Source organism: Cynoglossus semilaevis, chromosome 16 (assembly GCF_000523025.1).
Source record: "Cynoglossus semilaevis isolate Cse_v1.0 chromosome 16, Cse_v1.0, whole genome shotgun sequence".
Classification (NCBI taxonomy): domain Eukaryota; kingdom Metazoa; phylum Chordata; class Actinopteri; order Pleuronectiformes; family Cynoglossidae; genus Cynoglossus; species Cynoglossus semilaevis.
The window spans coordinates 495,268-505,267 of record NC_024322.1 but is presented as its reverse complement, the minus strand read 5'-3'; the positions used below and the strand labels follow the sequence as shown (position 1 = coordinate 505,267).

General features: G+C 40.4%; 1 protein-coding gene across 10 annotated transcripts in view; it reads right to left on the bottom strand.

Moving 5' to 3' along the window:
• enox1 (ecto-NOX disulfide-thiol exchanger 1) overlaps nucleotides 1-10,000 on the bottom strand; it is a 42,779-nt gene that overhangs the window by 19,638 nt on the left and 13,141 nt on the right. Inside the window, exon 1 of one of the 10 annotated variants that reach the window (XM_017040102.2) lies at nucleotides 5,863-6,643. The exons of the other annotated variants lie outside the window; for them this stretch is intronic. The gene's annotated coding sequence lies outside the window, so the exon portion shown is untranslated. Of the gene's footprint in view, nucleotides 1-5,862; nucleotides 6,644-10,000 lie in introns of those variants that run through there. 10 annotated transcript variants of the gene reach the window in all.

Below are 10,000 nucleotides of genomic sequence, written 5' to 3'. Positions count from 1 at the left end.
CCTGAAAATACGGTACTCATATCAGTAATATTCCAAATATATAGACATATAACATATGAATATTTGCCTTAAACAGACATTAACATTTGCAAAAAAAAAATGAAGGCTTATCATAATTTTTAATTTGGATATAAATAACATACATGTCCTTTACTCTCCCAAAAGAATTTCGATGATTAGGATCATTTTATTGTGTGTGTGTGTGACAAAAACGAAAGTCTTCACTCGGACAAACGTAACAGTGCGTGTTGATTCAGAGATGTCAAGTAAAGTCAGGAATAATAGAGAAAACATGCATTCAGCTGTAAATATTTCATGATGCGTGAAAGTGAGCAGAGATTCAGCATTCAGCCAATCGGGTGAAAGGGATGCTTCAGGCACGGATGGTGTCGTTTTGGTGTCTGCACACACACACAGCCTGAGGTGTTTGTGTTTGTGTTCGTTTTGGTGTCCACTAACTAGTTAACAATTAGATACGGTGTTGCCAAAAGGATCGAAGAAAGGTTCAAGTAATATGATCTATACAGACATGGACAAAATTGTTGGTACCCTTCTGTTAAAGAAAGAAGAAAAAACCCCACAATAGTCACTGAAATAACTCAAAAATGACAAAAGTAGTAATAAATAAAAATTTACTGAAAATTAACTAATGAAAATCAGATCATTGCTTTTGAACTGTGTTTCAACGGAATCATTTTAAAAAACAAAACAATGAAACTGGCCAAGACAAAAATGATGGGAGCCTTAGAAAAGATTGAAAATGATTTAACCGTAGGCACATGTTAAACTAAGGTGTGTCCTGTAATTAGCATAACAGGTGTCTTCAAACTTTTCAAATTTAAAGGGTGAAAAGTAGTCTCTGTGCTGTTTGGCATCGTGGTGTGTACCGCACTGAACATGGAGCACAGAAAGCTAAGGAGAGAGTTGTCTCAGAAGATTAGAAAGAAAATGATAGAAAAGCATGTTAAAGGTAAAGGCTATAAGACCATCTTCAAGCAGCGTGATATTCCTGTGACGACAGCACATAATATTCTGATGTTTAAGGTCCATGGGACTGTAGCCAACCTCCCTGGGCGTGGCCACAAGAGATGGATAACATGAATGGTAACCAAAGAGCCCAGAACATCTTCCAAATAGATTAAAGGTGAACTCCAAGGTCAAGGTACATCAGTATCAGAACGCACCATCTCTCACTGTTTCAGCCAAACTTAATGGAAGATGACCAAAGAGGACACCATTGTTGAAAGCAAATCATAAAAAAAGCAAGACTGGAATTTGCCAAAATGCATAATGACAAGTCCCAAGGCTTCTAGGAGAATATCTTTTGGACAGATGAGACAAAACTGGAGCTTTTTGGCCGGTCCCATCAGCATGTTCACGGACACAAAAATGAAGCATACAAAGAAAAGTACCCTGTACCTACTGCGAAACATGGAGGAACCTTAGTTATGTTCTGGGGCTGAGTGTCTTGAATCTGTGCAGGGCACAATGAAATCTCAAGACCTTCAGGGCATTCTGGAGCAAAATATGCCGCCCAGTGTCAGAAAGCTTGGTCTCAGTCGAAAGTCATGGGTCCTCCAACAGGATAATGACCCAAAACACACAGCTAACAACACCCAAGAATGGCCAAGAACAAAACTTTGGTCTATTCTAACGTGGCCTTGTATGAGCCCTGATCTAAATCCTATTGAACATTTGTGGAAAGAGCTGAAACATGCAGTCTGGAGAAGACACCCTTCAAACCCGAGACAGTTGGAGCAGTTTGCTCACGAGGAGTGGGCCAAAATACCAGTCGACAGGTGCAGAAGTCTCATTGAAAGTTACAGAAATCGCCTGATTGCAATGACTGCCTCAAAGGGTTGTGCAACAAAATATTAAGCTAAGGGTACCATTATTTTTGTCCTGGCCAGTTTCATTATTTTGTATTTTTAAAATGATTCTGTTGAACCACAATTCAAAGGCAATGTCTGATTTTCATTAGATCATTTTCAGTACATTTTTATTTATTATATACTTTTGTCAATTTCAAGTTCTTTCAGTGACTATTGTGGGTTTTTCTTCCGTTAACGGTAGGGTACCAACAATTTTGTGCCCAGCAGAGAAAGTTTGGGAATCACTGTCACTGTCAAATAGTTGGACTTTGGACTGTGTCTTGTGGATTTAAAAAAAAAAAAAAAATCCACTATGGATGTAGAAAAAAACCTGAAGTGTCCCTTTAAGATGGAGTGAGGAGGCATCACTGGTCTCTGACTCGTTGGTCCCTGGATCAATCCTCCATAAATTGCTTAAAATTCCAGTCATTCTATTAAAGCTGCAGCGGATTCTGTTTCCATTTAATCCACTTAGAGTCTAAGAGGGAAGATTAGGAGGGAGAAAGGAGGGACAGGGGGGGACCTGCATCTTAAATATGAGCAGCAAACTTGAAAAAATCTGAGTACACATCAGATCATGACAACGTCCTTCCCTAAAATTAGTATTACCATTTATGCTTTTTTAAGTCCCTTCCGGGCTAATTCTGACATGTTTATCACAAAGCAGACACTTTTTTTTCCCCCTGATATTCCTGTCTTTCACTCTTAGTTATGGTATGTGTAACAACGGATTTAGCATATCAGCATTCAGTTGGTGTTGAGGGGTCACCTTAGTTGTACTTAGTTGAGCTAGCCCTTTTTGACGTAGTGTCATTGATGGTCAGTGGCAGATGCTGGTCCACTTTGACCCTCTGCATAATGGTTGTAGCATTAGGTAGCCTAATGCTAATGATAGCATTAGGCTATCTAATGCTATGATTGATTAGATAGTCTGGCTATCTAATCAGGCTGAATGCGGCCCCTGAACCAAAATCAGTTTGACACCCCTGGTCTAAACAGTCCTGCAGTGCTGGCATAGTCTATAGAGTTGTTGTTTCTACCAAGTTGGTACGTCATGGTTATCGTGTATTCCAAGGTGGGGAGAGGCGTTTTTGTAAGGGTACTTGATTTTTGTGTACAGCGTTCCCTCTCTATATTGCGGTTCTCCTTTCGCTCCTTTCGCATCTGCGCACGATCGCTGGTAGCTTTGTTTACCTAGACGAGATCCTACACAGCATACTATTAGCTAATACATTGCGTACTCGGTGCACTATTAGCTAATTGAGCATGCTCTTCTGTTCCTCATGCTGATTTGCTAATGCATCGTAGCATCTCTCTATGCGTCTCCCCCTTGTCTGTCGGCCACTCTCACTCGTTCACTTCGCTATGCGTCGCCATTATACAACTCTACTGTGCATATAATTGTCTGGGAAAAGGGTAATACAGTCTCAGGAGGGTTGATAACAGGTTGATCATTTACATGGTTTTTCTGATCTATCGGAATTAAAATTCAATTAATTGCACATTTGCACAACCCTACATACAGCCATTTTGTTAAGGAATTGTGATGAACATGAGCTATTTTTAGTACAGTTACTGCTCTGACTGTGCATTTGTTTCGGACTCACAGGAAGTGAACAGATGGCGTTTGACGAAGGCTGAGCTTCTCCAGCTAACATTCCTTCAGCTGTGACTGCTCTCTGAATTTTAAGCACCTTCCCTCCTGTCTTGGAAACATCTCTCTCTCTCTCTCTCTCTCTCTCTCTCTCTCTCTCATGCGCGTACACAAAACCACAGTCCAGCCAGGTCGTGTGATCAGTGGTCTATAAACCCGAAAGCAGCTGTTTCTTTGTCAGAGAAGCACTGATTGTTAATATTCCGTGCATTTGTTGACTGCTTTTATACTTAAATACTAAAAAGAAAACAAGCTCTAGCTAAAGATGTGGTTGACAAAAAGTTAGCCTTATAACATTTGCAATGTATGTATGCGCATGTTTATGCTAATAACATTCATCAACAGAAGCACTGTTAGGCAGCGCCGGGGTTTCCATCTCTTTTTTAGTTACAATCAGAGACGGTAGTACACCAGAAATTGGATCGCTTTCTTTCACTTCTGTTGTTTCTTTTTGGGAACTTTTTTTGCCCTTCATTATGGCTCTCACGCGTAAGTCAGACTCCTCTGATGTTTTTATGTCCTCGATCATGTGTCAAACTTTGTCAAACATGATGTTACCACTTTGTTAGCCTAGGTGAGTGACATAGGATCTTTTGTTCTTCAGTAAGCGAGTTCTGGCTTATGACGGAAACCGAAATTCTGACGTAAAAGAATCACGACATAGGATCTTTTGTTCTTCAGTAAGTGAGTTCTGACTTATTAATTCTGATGTAAAAGAATCATGACATACAGCCATGGTGTATGGTTTAGAGACACTAGCAATAGGCAGAAGACGGGAGGCGGAGCTGGAGGTGGCAGAGTTAAAGATGCTAAGATTCTCTTTAGGAGTGACAAGAATGGACAGGATCGGGAATTGGGTCATCAGAGGGACATCGCAGACAGGAAGCTTTGGAGAAAAAACTAGAGAAGCCAGATTGAGATGGTTTGGACATGTGCAGAGGAGGGACAGTGGATACATTGGGAGAAGAATGTTAGAGATGGAGCTACCAGGTAGGAGAAAGAGAGGAAGACCAAAGAGGAGATATATGGATGCAGTGAGGGAGGACATGCAGATAGTTGGAGTCAGAGTAGATACAGAGATACAGAGAACAGGGAGAGATGGAAATCAATGATTCGCTGTGGCAACCCCTGAAAAAAAAAAGGGGACAAACCCGAAAGCGAAAGAAGTAGGAACAAAATTCCGACGTAAGTCGAGGACCCCTGTATTAACCACTGCCTCTCCTATAACACTTACATTTTCTCTCTGGTTTTTCGCTATCTGGAGTTCCGAATAAGCCTGAAGTAAACCTTCCTATTGGCTTATTGCCTATTGTGTTCTGTCAATTGTTCTGTCTGCAACAGCAGCGGTGTGATGTGGTTGCATCCTCGCATCATCTGAGTTGATTACATGCTGTTATATTTGGACCAGACCGTGCACAACAGATTTCCAGACACCAATTAAACAACTGCCAAAATATAATATATATTAAATAATAAGAGTGACAGAGAGGAAGGAAATGATATATTTAATCCTAATGACAGTGAAACTAAGGTAACCTAGTGCTCTACATGTTAGATCAGTAACGAGAGGGGGGTTGGGGGATGGGCGTGAGAGGCTTTCCAATGGAATATGGCTCGCTGGACAGAAGTGTGCCGCTGCTGTAATGCTTGAACGATCAACAAACCACTTGGTGGCAGCAACTTATACAGTGGTTTGTACAAATAAGAAAATACATATTATCAGGTTCTCAATAGTATTTCAAATGAGGGGAGGGTTGTGAAAAAATATTCTGCCCACTAGGGGGGGGGCATGACAGATAATAATTAAGAACCTCTGGTTTAGTACAACATTACTACATTGTACGTTCATGCCCCTTGTTGTTATCTCTAGGTTTCTCCATGACTCCCCGCTCCCCTCCCCGGGTTTTTCTCTCCTGCTCCTTTTTTTCTTTTTCCTCTGTTCTTCCTATTCCTCATGTCTTCAGCTGTAAACACAACGGTAACTCAGAGCTGTGGCGCCTGCACAGTTTTATCCATCAGAGGCAGAAGTGCTGCAGGAAATGCATTTATCAACATGAAAAACTACAAAGCGGAGGAGAATACTAGCTGCTGCTGCTGCTGCTGCTGATGCTCCTCGGGCAGAAAAGGAGACAAGATATGGGGGAATGAGGACAACGGAAAATGAAAGTGAAGGGAATAGGATAGAGGACATAAGGACAGATGAGAATGAAGCAGGTGGGAGGAGTAGAGGTTGGAGAGGGTGTTAATGTGTGATTGTGTGGGGGAGGGATGGAAAAGAGATAGGTAATAAAGTAACATGATTCTACGAAAGGAACGGGAATATTTTCTTTTTCTCACCCGCCTTTTCCCTTCATCCTCATAATCATCTCCCTGGTCTTCTTCCTCCTTGATTATCTTTCTTCTCCTCCTTCTAATATTTGTTTTTTTCTCTTCCTTCTAATCAGCCACTCTTTTCATTCCCATTCTCGTCTCTTCTTCCTCTTCATTTCACCTATTGTTACTCTACGTCCTGTTCCTTCACTTCCCTGTCCTCGTGCTCCTTCTTATCTTCATCCCCCATTTCTCCTCCTCCCCCTCTCATTCATCCTTCATCCTCTGTGAGCAGTGATTTATTTCTGGTCATATTGGAACACAACCGGTGCCCGGAGGGACACAGGGACACAAACCCGACAGCCAACCCATCATCCTCCTCCCGCCCCTTCCTCCCCGTCTCGTTCCTTCTCCTGAGCACTCCCGTGATTGATCAGCACAAACCCAGGACAAAGCAGAGGAGCAGAGAAAACCAGAAGAGGTTCAATGATGTGACATCTGTTTTGTTTGCGCGTGTTTGGGATTGTGGAAACAAAGGTTTGCGGTGACATTTGAATTCCACTTGCAAGGACTCATACCTTCTCATATTCATTACACTGAGATTTAGTCATCTGTATTGGGAAAACATGAAGAGCCCAAGCCTTAGCCAAAAAGATAATCAGGAACACACAAAAAAAAGAGAATATTTAATACAGACGTCCGATATTTACGTTATGCCGATATCCAATATGTCAAATGGACTTAATTTCCGATTTCGACATCAACTTATACCGATGTATGCAGCCGTTCTGTGTCACAATGACAATAATTCACTTTCACTTTCATTTCAAAACTATTTTTATGTCATGCCATCTCTGCAAAACCCAGGCATTGCGTTATTGGATTCTCATTACCTTTCATTTCAAAACTATTTTTAGGTCATGCCATCTGTGCGAAACCCAGGCATTGCGTTACCAGAGGAAACACCTATAACGATCCTTACCAATATTACATAATTATGCTAATACTAGCCGACGTATCGGTTGGCCGATATTACTGTACATCCCTAATATTTTACAAACACACCACTTCAGGTCTTTTTTTAAAATCTGTATCGATTTTCTTTGTTATATCATTTTATTGTCTGGAAGTGACTCAAGATGACCACAGGAGGCAACAGCGCGCCAGCAGCTCCCCTGTCACTGACTTTCCATGTACGGTACAGTCCAATGTGGGAGAGTGGGCGGGGGAGGGGGGGGGTTCAAAATAAATGCCTTTTGAATGAATTGTGCATTTGTTTTCTTAAATAAATCAAATCAATGAACACATTCTAGATTAAATATCTGCCACGTCGCTTGATTAAATTAATTAAACTCAAAGAAGTCTGTACCGTTTCAGCCTCTGTGTCTCATATGCTGAGTTCTCTTTTATTTGCATAACAAATGGGGTTGTCAGAACGGAGCAGATACGACAAGAAGAGATGTACTGATAAGGAGGAGGAAGAAGAGGAAGAGTTCACGTTGTTTCCGCGTTGTACGCCGCGTAAACGCTAACACTGTTATAGCCACCCGTTTATTTGCAAACACGTGGGTGTGTTTGTTGTTCATGGGTGTGTCTCTGATGTGCACATCACTCTGACGACTGCTTGTTTTTTTTTTTTTACATTATTAGCAATTTCCCAGCATCATTTCTAAGTGTCATCAAAAGGCACAACACCTGTAAAAACGTGTCGTACGCATTTCTACGCTCTTTTCAGTTTTGATACATCTGAACATAAGCGTGGAAAAGGACGTACGCGACCTTCTTGTACACGAGGCCACTGGTCTCCTCTTTCTCCAGTAGTCTCCTCCTTGACCTCTTTGTCACTGTCTTCTCTAGTCTCCTGAACACATAAGATGTCTACCCTTCTTCTCTTAATCACACACCGGTATGAAAAAGGTTTGGGCACCCCTGATCATTTTCAAGATTTTCCCTTTATGGATCATTGGTTGTTTCGGAACAGCAATTTCAATGAAATATATCATATAGCGAACAAACACAGTGATATTTAAGGAGTGAAATGAAGTTTATAGGAATTTACAGAAGGTGTGCAAACTTTTTCATACCACTGTATCTGCCAGCTTTCTACCTTCCTTTCTACCAGTCATAGTTCCTACATACAGTATGTCTTAAATACGTCTCAGAGGTCAGAGGTCCAGTAGTCAGTAGTCCAATTTCCACCAGCACCAGAGGTGATCATTGTGAACCGAGGCTGCATTCAGTCTGGTATGGGAGACTTGCCTGATGCAACCCTCTTCCAATTATCCAGGCTTAGGATCAGAACTAGGAGGACAGAATATGTATGCCTGCGGTTTTTTTTTTTTTCCATGTCATTATTTTTACTTGACAATTGATATTTTGGTACAATAAATAATAAATAGGTGCCATGGAATTTATCATGTTAAATCAAATGATTGAATTTGTAATAATTAACTGTTAAAAGAAATTGAATGCAGAAATTAACTGAGGAGCAGAATGATGCACACTGAATACCCAATAACTCCAGCGTCCATTCATTTGAGTTGGTCGATTCGATTGTCCCTCCAGCATATCTCTACTGGGACGGTTAATCAGTGAGGCTACGTTAATGACTGAGCTGGACCGTTGTTATTTAACACTTTACAATTGAAGTGACTTGCTAAGTTTGTTTAGCTTCTCCTAAATGACTGCGTCGTTAATAATTTGCAATTAAATGACAATGTAAATCTACGTGTATTTAAAAAAAAAAAAAAAATTACATTTTCAGTCTTTACCTAAAACTTTAAATAAATAAAATAATATATAATAATATATTATTTTAATATATATTATTTAATATAAATAAATAATATATAATAATTATATATAAATAATATATAATTATAATAATAACTGCAACAATTATTTATAATAATTATCAATATTTCTAGTACTGCAAGTGGAAACAGTTCAACTGAAACTTTCCTAAGACTCCGAGTCAAACTGTCAACTTGTATTAGGTCCAATCACAGAGACCCACACACTCACACACACACATAACACACAGTGGATGTTGATAAATTGAAAAGTAAAACACTCTGTCATGCTCTCATTAGTCAGTATGACACTCCGCTGATTATGACAGACACACACAGAGAAAGAATCCCAGTGGAGTTGAAAGCATTACATTAGAGTTAGAGAAAAAATAGAATCCAGATTCTGTAATTTCCGGACTATAAGCCGCTACTTTTCACCTGCTTTGAACCCTGCAGCTTAAACAATGATGCCGCTTGTGTCCCTTTTCATCCTTATTTCGAAATGCAGGAGCATTTCTAAGTGACGGTCGGCAACCCAAACACCCTAATCACAGGAATCGCATTTCATGGAAAACTGATTTATATTCACGCATGGTATGTGTATCACGCAGAGGTGTGGACTCGAGTCTCATGACTTGGACTCGAGTCAGACTCGAGTCATCAATTTGATGACTTTAGACTCGACTTGACAAAATGTAAAGAGACTTGGAACTCGACTTGGACTTGGACTAACATCAATGACTCGTGACTTCACTTGGACTCGAGCCCTTTGACTCGACAAGACTCGATACTTTCTCCAAAACCCAAAGATTATAAAGTAAGTTATTGAGGAGCGCTCTCCAATCCAAGTCAAGACTGAAAAGTGTCAAGTCAAGTCCCAAGTCCTGCCGTTTCTGTTTTCGAGTCCTTTCGAGTCCTTGCACTCACTGCCACTCGTTTTTTTGTTGACCATATCGTAGTTTTTAAATTCGAACAACACGATCTTTGCTATCATTTTCTCTAACCCGCACATTGTTCGACAGCTCTTTCTCATTGGTTGTCCCGCAATTTGATTGACCAACGTTTTATTTGATTGGATGTTGTGCCGACAGCACATACGTACACAGTGAGAGATACAGAGCGCTCCTCAATAACTTACTTTATAATCTCGAGAAAAAAAAAAAGTTGACTTGACAAAATGTAAAGAGACTTGGAACTCAACTTGGACTTTAACATCAATGACTCGTGACTTCACTTGGACTCGAGCCCTTTGACTCGACAAGACTCGATACTTTCTCCGAAACCCAAAGATTATAAAGTAAGTTATTGAGGAGCGCTGTGTATCTCTCATTGTGCACGTATGTGCTGTCGGCACAACATCCAATCAAATAAAA